Here is a 14,519-nt window from a genome sequence, read left to right on the forward strand (position 1 = left end):
GACTTCATTCCTGCTTTCCCCTCTGGCTTCCTTTCCAGAAACAGTGGCCTTGACATTTTGCTGCTTGTGGCCTGGATTTTAAATGCCATTTTCCCATCCCTTCTTAGCAACAGAACTCCTAATTCCCATAGCCATGCCAAACACTGGAAAAGAAACTACTTATGTAGCCTGCGTCACAGCTACGAGCCAAGGCATTAATAGCTAACCAATAAGATCTACACAGAAGTGTCAAGTGTGTCCTTCAGGACAAAGTCTTTGGCACACAAGACACTTGGCTTTCTAACTCACCCTACATCAGAATGGCTACTGTGCAAACGTGAAGCACGAGATTTTAAAAAAGTGCAAAGCAGGGCTAGGGAATTAGTCCAGCGGATGGAGTGCTACCTAGCATGTGCAGAGCTCTGGGTCTGAACCTCAACACTGCACAAACCAGGTGTGGTGGCACACATCTGTAATCCTCTTCAGGAGGCGGAGCCAGCAGTATCAGGAATTTAATGTCGCCCTCATCTACACAGCAAGCTTAGGACCCAGAGAGCCGGGAAGGAAAGAGAGGTAGAATGGGGAGGTTGCCAAGCAACAAGTGAGAAGACGCCAGAACAGTGAGGGCAACACAAAGTTAGACCATGACCCTCCCCACAGTGCCAGCTCCAGGCATCTACGTTCATGACCATGACCCTCCGCACAGTGCCAGCTCTAGACATCTACGTTCATGACCATGACCCTCCCCACAGTGCCAGCTCCAGGCATCTACGTTCATGACCATGACCCTCCCCACAGTGCCAGCTCCAGACATCTATGTTCATGACCATGACCCTCCCCACAGTGCCAGCTCCAGGCATCTATGATCATGACCATGACCTCCCACAGTGCAGCTCTAGCATCTACGTCATAACAACCACAGTGCCAGCTCCAGGGTACTTAGTCTGTGCACTGCTATCCTCAACAAGCAACTTTAGCTTGGATTCTTTCCCTTTTTCCTGGCAGACAGGTCCCTGTATGGCTGCCTGTTTTTTTATTAGTCTGTCTTCCCTCTGAGGTACCCACAATGGTGTCTATGGTTCAGGACCTCCCCCCCCGATACCCCGTCTCTCCACATGTCTGTAAACTTCCTTTGTAGCATGTGGTGACACTAAAAACCATTCATCTTTCTCCTGACTTCTTGTCTCCTTCCACTGAAAGGTAAACATGGTTGGGAGTTGGGGGTGTCCTCTCTAAAGCACTGAGAACAGTTTCTGGCACACAAAGGACAGCGTGTCTCCTTTGTGAGTGGTTTTGCACTTCCTCCAAATTAGTAGACTTAGTTCAGCCCACAATTTACTGAGTACCTAACTGGGTAGAGACACTGTGGAGGATCTTGAAGAAACAGTGATAAAATGAGGTGATGTCAAAGGTCACTGGCCCCAGGGGCTTCACATGGACAATATTGCATTCCATGTTTATAGGCAAAGTATTCAGTGTTCAAGGAAGAAGCAGGATATTAGTCAAAACTTTTCTCCAGGTATGCTTAGATGATCAGACTCTTATCTGTTATTTTCATTGTTGGAATCCAGCTTCATACTATACTACAATGATTTTTCGGTGTTTCTACTATCATAAAATATTAACAAATTCCAAACTGTCATTAAATATCCCCTTCTTTAAAAATCCTATCATCACAATAGCATTCTGTCAAAACCCATGCTGCAGAATCCAAATAGCCTACGAATGTAACATGCAAGACTCTGAAAAGCTTATAGAAAGGGACACGTGTCCTTTTAACAAGACCAAATGCTTCCTCAAGAGGCAGCTCTATCAAAATACCCCCAGAGCACTTGAACAAGGACTTTCCCATGAGGTTATAGCCATTTCCTCGTGTACTATCACTCAAGGTGGATCACTGAAAACAAAACTTGAAAAACTTCATGACACCAGCCAGGTATGGGATCCATCCAGTTTAAGCCAGCCCGCAATGATGTAAGATTGTGTACGATGCTTACACTGCTTTTACAAATTCAATACTTGGACTCGGGAGAACATTCGAGGTCGGTCAGCAGCTTGGACGTGGTTCTCTAGCCACAGCCAAAGCTTGAGATCCACTGAAGCCAGGCAGCTCCACTGAAGTTTATGAGAGAAAAATAGTTACCCAAACTCCCTATGCTGGAATGCCCTGTGGTGCTGTCCCTGGATTCCCGGCCCTCAGAATCTGGTGATAACAAACAATAACTGTTTTTAAAAAACAAAGAGCATATACGTGAGCCTGAAAACCTGAGCTTGGAGCTCCGGCACCATTTCAAGTAGGGCACAGTGGTATATGTCTGCATCCCCAATCAGAAAAGGTGGAGACAGGAAGATGGCTGGAGCTTGCTGACCCTCCATTCCAGCTAAATCAGTGAGCTCCATTCAGTGAAGACTCTGACTTAAAAAGTATGCTGGAGCCGGGCAGCGGTGGCACACGCCTTTAATCCCAGCACTCGAAGGCAGAGCCAGGCAGATCTCTGTGAGTTCAAGGCCAGCCTGGTCCACAGAGTGAGATCCAGTATAGACACCAAAACCTACACAGAGAAATCCTGTCTCGAAAACACCAAAAAAAAAAAAAAAAAAAAAAAAAAAAAAAAGGTGGAGGGCCAGTGAGATAGCTCAACAGGTAAAGAAAGGTGCTCACTGCCAAGCCTGACAGACTGAGTTAGACCCCTGGGATCCACATGGTGGAAGGGGAAAGCCAACTCTTGCAAGCTGTCCTCTGTCTTCCATACATACACTGTGACATGCACACACCCATTCACATACACAAATGAATCAATAGATGTAATATAAAAATGAGGTGGAGAGCAACTGAGGACGACATCTGGAATTGACCTGACTTCTACATGTGTGCACACCACACACACACACACACACACACACACACACACACACACTTCAAATGTACATACAATAAAACACTTGAGATAGTGCTGGAGAAATCACTCGCAGTTAAGAACACTGGCTGGTCTCCCAGAGGATCCAGGTTCAATTCCCAGCATCCACACAACAGATCACAACTGTCTGTAACTCCTGTGCCAAGGGATCCAATACTCTCACACAGACATATACCCAAGCAAAACACCAACGCACATAAAACAATAAATAAGTCATTAAAAAGAGAAGACACTTGGGACAGTATTTTTGAGTGCAGATCTGGAAAGACTGCAGTTAGACAGTGGCCTGAGCTCTGTGACTCGTACCAGTGCCACTGCCTTCAGGGAGCTAGCATGCTAAACACAGGAGATCAGGAAGTGAGGTCACAGGGCTGGCCACCCTGGCACACACTAGGCCAACATCCAGTGTGCTGCTACTGAGATTGATGAAGACGACCGATATGTGCTAGGATTTGAATCCATGTCTGGCTGTCTCTAAAATTCAGTCTTACTTCATTCTCTCTTACTCCTGTTCACGAAGGCGCCATCGGCAGGAAGCCTCAGCTCCCATTTTTAAGATCTGGAAGCTGCAAGGCATCTAGGATGGAGTCTGCTGAACCCGAGCACCATGGCAGGTAATTTGTGCAACAGAAGACAGAAATTGAACGGAGGGAAAGTGCCAACTACAGTGTGTGTGTGTGTGGTGTGTGTGTGTGTGTGTGTGTGTGTGTGTGTGCACATGCGTGCTTTGCAGGGAGTGTGTGTGTGTGGGGGGGGACCACAAAGCACCATATGGCCCTGCAATTAGGGAGGAAGAAGACTGCCAAGGGCAAAAATAACCCTGGCAAAATTGAATACGGTTGGCAGGAGAAGTCAGCCCAGGCCAGCTCCTTCTCCATGCTGTTTTCGTTCCCCAGGGGATGTTACTGTCACTTCTTCCCATGAATTTGAAAGGGATTTGAAAGATGAAAATAAGTCTGATGATAGTGGGTATTTCTAATAACAGGTCATTAAAACAATTTTCTCCCTTCCTAAAAGCCTGAGAATGAACAGCTCTTCAAAGGAAGATCGTCTCAGGAGAAGATCAAATTGTTAACTTTGAAGATGTATAAGGACTCCCTTCTCCCAGCTGAGAAAGACAGCAGGTAAACTCCCAGCTCTGAAGGACGCTTCTAGGTGCATGAAGCCAGGGGCAGAAGTGAGAGGCGGAGGCTTCACAAGCCCCACGTGTGAATTTTCATTCAAGGAAAAGAACAGAGAATGGACTCAACTGCATTCCTTGAAGTACGCAAGTATTTTCTGCCTGAGGAAAACCAGCCTTGTGACTTTCCCAATCTGGACAGACTTCCAATGTTCCCCCGCCTTCTGGACCCATGGAACAAAGTGATCAATGGCATCAAACACCACCACTCACTCAGTGGGAAGCTATTTTAGGCAATGAAGTTCGGGTGGGCGATACAAGGATAGAAAAAGCCAAAGTCTGCATTTGGCAAAATGAAAATTAATATTTCTTAAAATAGAGATCAGTTAGGTAATCACTTGTCTTAATTATGACACCTCAAGATTTTTTTTTTCTTGACAGCTTATAGTCAAAATCATCCTGATTGCTGCTGCTTTGGTTAAACAGCAGCTGAGGAAGTTGGCTTAGATCCAGGGACCATGTGGCATTTTTTAAGAGTATACACCGAGCGCTAGAATTGTACCCATTTGGGTACTCACAGCATGGGGACACATTGAAAAGAAAACAAGAAAGCTAACCAGTGCCTGAAGTACTGCTGAGGGGTCTTGGGAGCACCACACCCTCAAGAAAGGGAACTCACAGTAAGGACAGTAGCATTGCAGTCTTTGACCTTTGAGCCAGCAGGCATTCCTGATTTTGTGTCTGTTGTATCAGCACTGTAGAGTATTGATGTTGTCTAATTGTTTCTTCTGCAAGATCTGTGAAGGTGGAGCTATCTTTAACTCCTCCTACTACACAGCACGCTGCTTCTTCCTCTTCCTCTTCTTCTCTTTCTTTCTTTCTTTTTTTTTTTTTTTTTTTTTTGTTTTTCAAGACAGGGTTTCCTTGTATAACAACTTGGCTTGCTCTGTAGACCAGGCTGGTCTCAAACTCAAGAGATCCACCTGCCTCTGCCTCCCCGGTGCTAAAATTAAAGTCATGTGCCACCACAGCCAGCATCTACACAGCACTTTCTATATACTATGATATCAGTATAATATTGGATAAAATGACAAGAAAAGTGTGTGTGTAATCTGAAGTCCCTCCTTATTCACACAGGATATTGTCCAAGACCCCTATAAATGTCTAAAATTAAATGATAAAGTTTAATATCTCAATTAGACATAATAAAGATCAATAATTAATAGTGAAATAGAACACTTATAACTATAATATGTAAATGGGGTCTCTTTCAAAATATTTTACTATACTGTAGACCCCTAAAATCCCAGAATATATTTTTTTCTCTTGTTATTAAGCCAAGAACATTTACCTTTTTGAAAGAAACATTTTTGGGTTTCTCTTTCTCATATCCCAGTTGTCAGCACCATTAATACTATCTTTGGGATATTTACTAAGTAAAATGACAGTTCCTTGAACAAGCACTAAAATACCATTCATAGTAAATCGAATACACTAGCTCAAGGGTCTAACCGGTGCATATGGCATACATACGCATGGATGTGATGGACGACGGAATGATTGACGTGCTAGCTGGGACAAAGCATGATAAAGTGAGACTTCAGAGCACGCTACTCATGGGGCATGTGACCTAAAAATTATATCTGGAATTTTCCATTTAATATTTTCAGACTGCAGGTAACCAAAAGAAGGAAGGATCTTTTCCTGCAGGCACCTATAAAAGATGATGATGAGATCTCTCTTTGCTTCTTTACAACCAAAAATGGATTGAGTCAAAAGGATTTTGGTGTTTATAAAAAGAGCCAATCCCTTTTTAGAGTTTAGGCTGAAATGTGTACTACAAATAAAACATCTCACTCTAGTCTCCATGATTTGGAATCCTGTTACCAGCTCCCACATCCTGAGGGCCAAATGAGCCTGACCTCGCCCAGCACAGAACCTATTCTCCAATCAGAGTATTCTGGAGTGGCCACATGACCCAGATAATCTGGCTGGATTCAATAGAAGGATTTGGGTTGTAAACACTGAGAAAAAGAAACTTGTCTTTAAGGTCCAGGGTCTGGGGTGTAGAGCTGTTAAAAACAATGCATTCCCACCTGACATGTAATGAGAATATAGTCAGATGATATCAACCTGTCAGAAGACAGATCAGAGACTCAGGGGTAAATCCCTAGCGTGCTCTGGGCACCTAGATCTAGCCAATGCGTGAAGCCAGTTCCTAGCCAATGCCTGGAGACCGTTCCTTTAGTTCTTGCTGTCAAGTAGGCAGGACGTTTTCTCTCTACCATCAGAATGAGTTAGGATTCAGTGGAAAGAGCCGCAAGTGTAATGGGGGTGTGCTGAGGCTAGCGCAGGTTTGTCCTCCTTAATCGTTACACAATGGACCAGAACCCACTCTCTAACCTTAGATGTGGATGTCATGCATTTAAACTCCGAGTGTTGTCTACCAATAAGAGGCAGGACAGAAAGGCAGAAGAAATTGAGGGGAAAGGGAAAGAAGCCCCTCACGCCAGAGTCTAGGTATCAAACAGCCACAAACCATGCTAATGGCCAGAGGGTGTGCCCTTTGAATTTAATTTTCCTCCTGTCCTGGCTATATACCTGCATCTTTCTGAGAACCTTACAAATGAGATTATGAACCATCGTTACAATTGAAACATGCCTTAATCCCCTTGTGTCTAGGACAGTGAGATGACTTCAATCCTTTCAGATCATGTTTCTATCTTAACAACCTGAGATCCGGTCTAGCGACACTCTGGAATGACCCTATGGCCTCACTTACTGGGGGAAGGAGGAGGAAGAAAAGAGAAGAAAAAAGGGGGTTGGAGGGGGGCGGGGGATAAAGGGAAGATGGGAGAGAGAGAAAAGAAAAAAAAAAACTAAAGCTTCTTAGAAACTCTGTGAACAATGTAACCTCAGAAGCTACCCAAATGGTGTATATAGCTATCATCAAGGTACTTAAATCGATGTCTGTCTGTCTGTCTGTCTGTCTCTATCTCTCAGTCTTTTTTTTTTTTTTTTTTTTTTTTTTTTGGCAGTTTCTCTGTGTAGCTTTGCGCCTTCTGAGCTCACTTGGTAGCCAGCTGCTCGAACTCACAGAGATCCGCCTGGCTCTGCCTTCCGAGTGCTGGGAATAAAGGCGTGCGCCACCAACGCCCGGCTCTCAGTCTTGAAGTTGGAATGTAGTCAAGCAAGGTAGATCTTGAACTGCTGATTCTCCTGCCTCCATCTGCCAAATGCTGGGTTACAGGCCTGTACCACCAAGCTGCTTGGTTCTCTGTGGAGAACCTACGGACATGTTTTAGTGTGTACATACAATCCTTTGCCAAGTAACAATGCTCCCTCCCTAACATCTGCATTTATATCTATGATAGAGTCCAACTTTGCTTCAGAATGACTCATTCTGAAATTCTTTTCTGGGATGAAGTCAGGAATCCTGGCTTCACCTAAGTAGAAGCCTCTAAAGAGAACCCTCAGACTGCCACAGGGAAGAGTATGGAGTTGTCTCCAGTTCTCCCAGTCCCTGACAAGCCACATACAGTGATGCTGATGTGTCTGCCTTTGCGCTTCCCAACACTCCTGCATATAAGAGCCTCCCTCCCTCTTCTCGACAATAAAGTCCAGTGGAAATGAGGAAGACATCCCCACCACATCCACTCATGAAAGCCTGGATCAACCCTCTTAAGGAGGGACAGACTGTCTGGTGTTTTCCTACTGGGTCACCATCCTTGACAGCTTCTTACAGCATCCGCCACATCAAGTTTACTGTGCTATGCTCACAAGTCTCTATCCACTGTACTATCCACCTGCATCGCCTCACGGCTCAATGTTCAACCAGCAAGAGAGAGGAAGAGACAGGAGGGAAGCAGTGAAGATGGGTGGACTCCCAATGAGAGTGGACTCCTAAGGCTAGCTACACTTCCAAGAAAAGCAAAATTCAGGTGATTGGCATCAGATTCCAATGTTTCCAAAATAACTTTCCAAGTCCTCTCCTTCCACTGCAGACCCAGGAAACAGTCACTGCCCTCGCAACCTCAGATCATTTGCACCTTCACTAAGGAAACCCAGGAGGCAGTGCTGGAAACCAGGAAAGTAATAGCTTCAAAACAGACAACAAACCCAGCAGCCAGGAACAATGCTTTACGTGGCACCAACTCAGGGACTATCTTTTAGTCAGGCTGAAGGGCACAGAGCACCTTTCTTCTGATCTTTCCCTCTCTCGAATCCTACAACATTTCTCTTGTGTGCCAAGTACTTTCTGAAACATATATTCAAAAATCAATCATGTAGAGGGAGACTCACCACTCTCAGAAATCTGGCAGATAAAATATTAAGGCTTCTACATGAAGTGTGTAATTGGACTAAAAAATTAATTACAGCATCAATGTGATTCTCTTCAATCAGTAAGATCTGCTAGATACTGCAATCTCATTTACCCATATAGCCAGAACTCAATTTATGTTCAAGATAGACAACTCAGAATAGCCACTTTCTCTCCATTTTGCATCTCTCTCTCTCTCTCTCTCTCTCTTCTCTCACATCACACACACACACACACACACACACACACACACACACACTTTTCTTGAGGAAACAAGATACACACGCACACACATAAACTACCCAGCAAATAGAAAAAGAACTTTCTCCACATGCTGCCAAGGGGCCATCTGAAAGGAATATACCATTCTCCAGGGAACAAGACCACCACCCCCTGGGAAGGCTGTGTCCTTTTAACCTGTATCTGCATTTGTGACTGCGGGCCAAGGCATATGTGCTCAATAACAGCAGTGTAAGGAAGCATATGGTAAGTAACTCTGCAGCACAATTTGGGATGAAAAGCAGGGCACGGCTTTGCAGGCTTTGGGAAACACAATGGAATTGGCTCCCCCCTCTTTGGATGGGGTGTGTACCGCTCGTTAACATGTGAAGCAGATGCCCAGCAGGGAGCATTTTCTGGAGACCTAACAGGTGGTCCTTAATAGAAATACAGCATATACACCAATGGCGTATCAAGCGGTTTATCCAGTGTATTTTCCCTCCAGGCTTAGCAACCTGGAGAAGGAGTAACCCTGGGCTTCTTGCTCACTGGCGAGGCGCTCTAAGGGGCTTTAAACAAAGCAGGATCAGCTCTGCTACTAGGCCAGCAGCTCTCCCTCTCTGCACAGACGCTCAAGAAGGAAATGCACCCTTGCTTCCTCATGAATCGATGGAAAACGTGTGATCAAATCACACACTGAAAGCGCTTAGCAATCAGATAGGCGCCGAGGGAAGTCAGAAACCGCACACCAGGACAACTCAGACATTCAGTAGCTAAGCTAATAATCACAACCAACAGAAGACTTCTTAATTTCTGTTTGCTACTGGACTACTTTATCTAAAATAGCAATGCGCCCTTTCTTCTCTGTCACCTCATGCTGTTTTATTATGCTCCACAGAAGTATGTATCACCATTGGCATTTTACATTTCTTGGGGTTTATATACTACAGTTTTTTTTTTGTTTTGTTTTTTTTCCTCTTTGAGAGGAAACAGTATCTAATGCAGACCAAGCCGGCTTTGAACTCATTGTTGTAGGTGAGACCAGCCTTGATTTCCTGATTCCTACCTTTGCCTCCTAGGTGCTAGGATTATAGGAGTCCCTCACCAGATCAGTTCTCTTTCTTGCTCCATAATGGAAGTTGGAGGAAGCTTACTGCTATACCGCAGTACCCAAGCCAGTACCCAAGAGAAAGAGAATCTCATGGCTCCAAAACAGGAGAATGGATAGAAACCTGAAAAACAGACAGCTATATATTTTTATTCATTTTTTTTTTTAATGACTGTGTTACAATGAAAAGGATCTTTTGTTTTTGTTTAGGGGGATAAGGCCTCATGTAGCCCAGGTTGGCCTCAAACTCAGTATGTAGCAAAGCATAACCTTGAAGTCCTTATCTTCCAGTCTGCATCCCCTGGGGTTAGAGATGTGCCACCAATCATGATATATGCAGGGCTTCCTGCATGCTGTACAAGTACTCCTCCAACTGAGCTACAGTTCTGGGTGTGTGAAGAGGCGTTCTGATATTGTAGCTATTGACCTAAAATAGAACTATCACTGTTTGTTTGTTTGTTTGTCAACAAACACTGATTGATAGTGTATTTCAGGAAGCTGCCTGTGAGCTGCTGAGGGTAAAGCCAACCCTTCATCAACCCAGAGTTTCATCCACAGTATACAATCACACCTTACTGATAACTAACTGTCCCTCTCCCTTCTTCCTCACTGCAACGGGAAACGCTGCCCTGCCATGGGACACAATAACCAGCCTGTTGGGAGAAGGAAGAGGGACTGAATGTACCAGAGCAGCGGTGAGGCAGGGATTAGCTTCCGGGGTTCCCAGGGGTGCAGTCAAGCGCCAGCCTGCCTCCATCTTAGGCTTAAAAGCCATCTTACAGTGAAGACAAACGAGGTCCATTCCTGCCCCACCTGTCCCCTTAACTACAATCTGTGCTGCCTGCTTCAGGAACGACAATCATGTCTTGGTTGTTTAGAACCATCTTTCAACCCTACCTTTGTTTCAAACAGTCGCATGACCGACCACCTATGGCTTCCTTCTTATGCCCAACTTGCAACCGTGGCTTTGTTTCAGGTCATGAAGAATAACGCGTTATGCTTATGTTCTGTTCCTGTAACCCCGCCTATTTTGCCTGCCAAATCCTCTACCTGGAAACCCTCTACCCCTGAAAAGCCTCCTCTTCCTCACATGCAATGCTGATCTTCCCAACCCCGCCTTAGGGGGAGGCAGCCCTTGGACTTGCCTGAAACAATTTGAACTAATTAATTTGGCCGTGAGGATCTGGTCGGTGGTCTTTCTCCTCCCGTCTTTGGGATTAACAGCAGCAAGCTCACAAAGTCCTGAGTCTTCCTTAGTCTCTTGAGAACAAACCACAAAAGCAATTTTTTTTTTTTTTAAAAAAAAGATGATCAAGCAACATAAATCAGGAATGTTTTTAAAAATACCTATGGTTAGGTGAAGACAGGAGAATCATGAATTTGACACCATTCTGAGCTACAGAGAAAAATCCTGTCTTGAAAAATAAAAAGAGAATTTTTCTTTTATTTTTCAGAATCTTGTATTTTCTAGACTGTCTCTAATGAATGATTGCTTTTTCATTTATAAAATGCTACATATATTTGTGACTGGAGAGACAGTGCAATGGGCAAAATGTGTGCTATGCAAGTCTGATTATCCGAGTTCAATCCCCACTTCCCGGTGTCAAAGTGGAATACAAAAAGTGACTTCAAAAAGGTGTCCTCTGGGCCAGGCGTTGGTGGCGCACGCCTTTAATCCCAGCACTCGGGAGGCAGAGCCAGGCGGATCTCTGTGAGTTCGAGGCCAGCCTGGGCTACCAAGTGAGCTCCAGGAAAGGCGCAAAGCTACACAGAGAAACCCTGTCTCGAAAAACCAAAAAAAAAAAAAAAAAAAAAAAAAAAAAAAAAAAAAAAAAAAAGGTGTCCTCTGGGCTCATACACGGGCCAGGCCCATGCATGCCAATTATCCCAGCAGTAAGAGGGCAGAGACCAGGGCTTCCCAGGGCTCCACGGTGGCCAGCTGTGAAATAAATACCAGTTCCAGGGTCACCAAGAGATCCTCCCCCAGAAAGTGCAAGGTGGAGAGTGACACCTCCGTGTTGCAGAATATTTGTAGACTGCGTGAAGATGTGTGGTTACGGCTGGTGTAGTAAAAAACTAAATGGCCAATAGCTAGGCAGGAGAGGATGGGCGGGATTTCCGGGGAGAGAAAAGTGCTCACAGGAGTCAAGGACTGCAAACAGCACCAGGCCTACACTGATGCTCGCCATAACATAACCATATGATGGTTATAATGTTTATTTCACACACCACCTCAGGACAGAGCCTGGAGTTCCAACACCACACACTGGAGAAGTGCCAAACCATGAAGCTCCATGAGTATAGGAGCAGGGTTTGGGCAGTGTTCATCTGACAAGTAGGTGGAGTCTTTGTGGACTCCGAAACTCCCAATCAAGCGCTCCTCACAGCGTCTCCATGAGTCTCCTAACCCAGACGTGAACTCACACAGTCAAGGATGTGGATCCACACTGGCGGCTGGGAGGAAACTGCTTCTGGCAGACAGGCATGCTAAGAGTTACATTTCCTGTGAGTGGGCAGGGAAACCATGGAAACTGGAGCTACAGGGCACTTAGGGGCATCCAGGTAAAAGCCAGCTCTCTCCATTTCAGAGCAACCTCCTGCCTCAAAATGAAGACACTGGTGTAGGAGGCCAGGGAAGTGTGGACCCCTCCTCCTTCTTCTTCCTAAGCTAGGGACCTCCAGAGGCCAGGAGAGAACATGGCTTTGCAATAGGATTCTGCACAAAAGGACCTCCCACTTCTCAGTCCCTTTCTCCCCCCCTCCCCCCCAGCTGAGCTCAGCTTTAGGCAAGCACCATTCTCAGAGAGGTCCAAACTCCAGGCTCCTTGAGGGGTGGGGTGAGCCAACCCTTGCCAATAGCAGCAAGCCAGTGAAGTGGGGATGGAGGGAATAGGAGACAGACACAAAGAGGAAGACATTCTGGCTCTGAATACACGGGAGCCACAGAAAGGCATCCTCCACGACCCCTGCCACCAAGCAGAGGCAGCCTGGGGGATGCTAGCTGCTCTCGTCCCTCCCCATCTTCTGGCACAGACTCCGAAGACACGGCAGGGCAGTTCCTGAAGCACATGCTCAGCAGCGCACCCGTCATGACTGCCCAGAGAACATGGCTGCCTGGAGCAAACGGGAGAAAACACACAGAGAGCTAGGCTGGCACTTCAGATGCTTAGAGGAGGCCGTCAGGCTCCGGCTGTAGGTGCGAGAGGTAGGGAACATGAAAGCCTGGCAGGAGCCAAATGTGGTGCTTCCAAGCTGCTCTGGGGCTGCCTCCTCCCTTCTCTCTCCTCTTTTCCATCTTCCCTGCCTCTCTCTCATCCCAGGTTCCGTCCGTCCGTCCTGACCCCCATCCTTCCTCCTGCTGTCACCCCAAAGTCCCAAACAAGGAAATCCTGCCTGCCCAGCCCTGCAGCCCCTGATTTACCTGCCTGCCAAGCCTCCTTGGGCCCTACTCAGTCACAGCCCAGGTCCGGGCGAGCAATCGGTGGGCAGCTGCCTCGTCATCAGGCACCCGTGGGCTGGGTAGCAGCTGCTCCTTCTATGGGGTCACAGGCAGGAGACATGGCCCCGAGTGTCCCTCAGCCCCCTCGCCGCCTTCTCAAGGCATGCTATTCACACTCCTTGCCCATTCCATAAGGCCTTGGGCAGGGTGGGGTGGGAGGCAAGCATGGCTTTCAGGACACCCAGTAAGGGAAGGGGATCAAACAGTCCTCACCCAGAGTTACTACAGACTTAGAAATGGAAGTGGAAACTACAGTGAAATGACTGGGATGAGTTTGAAATAAGGCAAAAAAGCAGTTAGGGCTTAGCTTTAACTCATTATCAACTTAACTTAGAGCTATTACATAGGACCTGGCATTTTCTTAGGTCATTATGATGAGCTGCACCCTTTGTTCTGGTCCAGACCATCCTGAAAGCACTATGCTGTCCTAGCCCACCATGCAGCCCCATCTTGGGGATACATTCTCTTTTTTGAGGGAGGATGATTCTGCCCTCCTTCCACGGGATAAAACCAGTACAACTTGGTATTCTAACAGTTATCTGTAGGGCTATCCTGGCCCAATTCTACAGTCTCAGAGCTGATGATATCTCATTGCATGCCAGTCCAGAGATAGTGACTATTTGTTTTCCCCTTTAAAGCTCAAATGGGGCCACACAGCCAAGAAATAAGGGAGCAAAGTCTCTGCGCAGTCCAAGTTCAAAGATGTGGATGGTCTGGTTTGCCCAGGGTCACTATCTGTTATAAACTCTTAAAGTCAAAAAGGCACCATGCCTATTTAAGATTGGAAAGATATTCCATCTTTCAATCTCAAAACAAACAAACAAACAAACAACAAAAAACCCAAAAAACAACCAAAAAAACCCCTTTTCTCCCTAAATGGACTCTGAATAGGCGCACACACACACACACACACACACACACACACACACACACACACACACACACCCTTCCCCAGATCGCCTTTTGAATCTACCACTTTGGACCAGCTCTTCTTTTTATTCATATACAAGTGGACTATTGCAATCATTTGTGGAGAATTCAGGAGGAATAATCAATGTGACTAAATTGGAACCGGCCCCAGCATGCTCATATCACTGCCTGGAATAGCAGGTCCACTTACAAAGGAAGCGAAAAGCAATGGTTTGCTGTACTTTACAAAATGCTCCAGGGGTATTTCCAGGTGGCTTAGAGAAGCAGAGGAAATAGAATCTGCTTTGAGGGACTGCAGCAGGCCTGCTTTCGAGGAGGTGGACATATTAGCCAGTGGGAAACACTTACTTCCTTTTAATTTATTTTTTTTTAATGCAAGGACCAAGAACGGGTTTCACATGCAGGGTCCCCCAAAACAAACTGGT

General features: G+C 45.9%; 1 protein-coding gene across 26 annotated transcripts in view; it reads right to left on the reverse strand.

The window, feature by feature from the left end:
• Positions 1-14,519, reverse strand: part of Magi1 (membrane associated guanylate kinase, WW and PDZ domain containing 1) — a 653,433-nt gene that overhangs the window by 171,956 nt on the left and 466,958 nt on the right. The window lies entirely within an intron of this gene.

Source organism: Peromyscus leucopus, chromosome 3 (genome assembly GCF_004664715.2).
Source record: "Peromyscus leucopus breed LL Stock chromosome 3, UCI_PerLeu_2.1, whole genome shotgun sequence".
In the NCBI taxonomy this organism is placed as follows: domain Eukaryota; kingdom Metazoa; phylum Chordata; class Mammalia; order Rodentia; family Cricetidae; genus Peromyscus; species Peromyscus leucopus.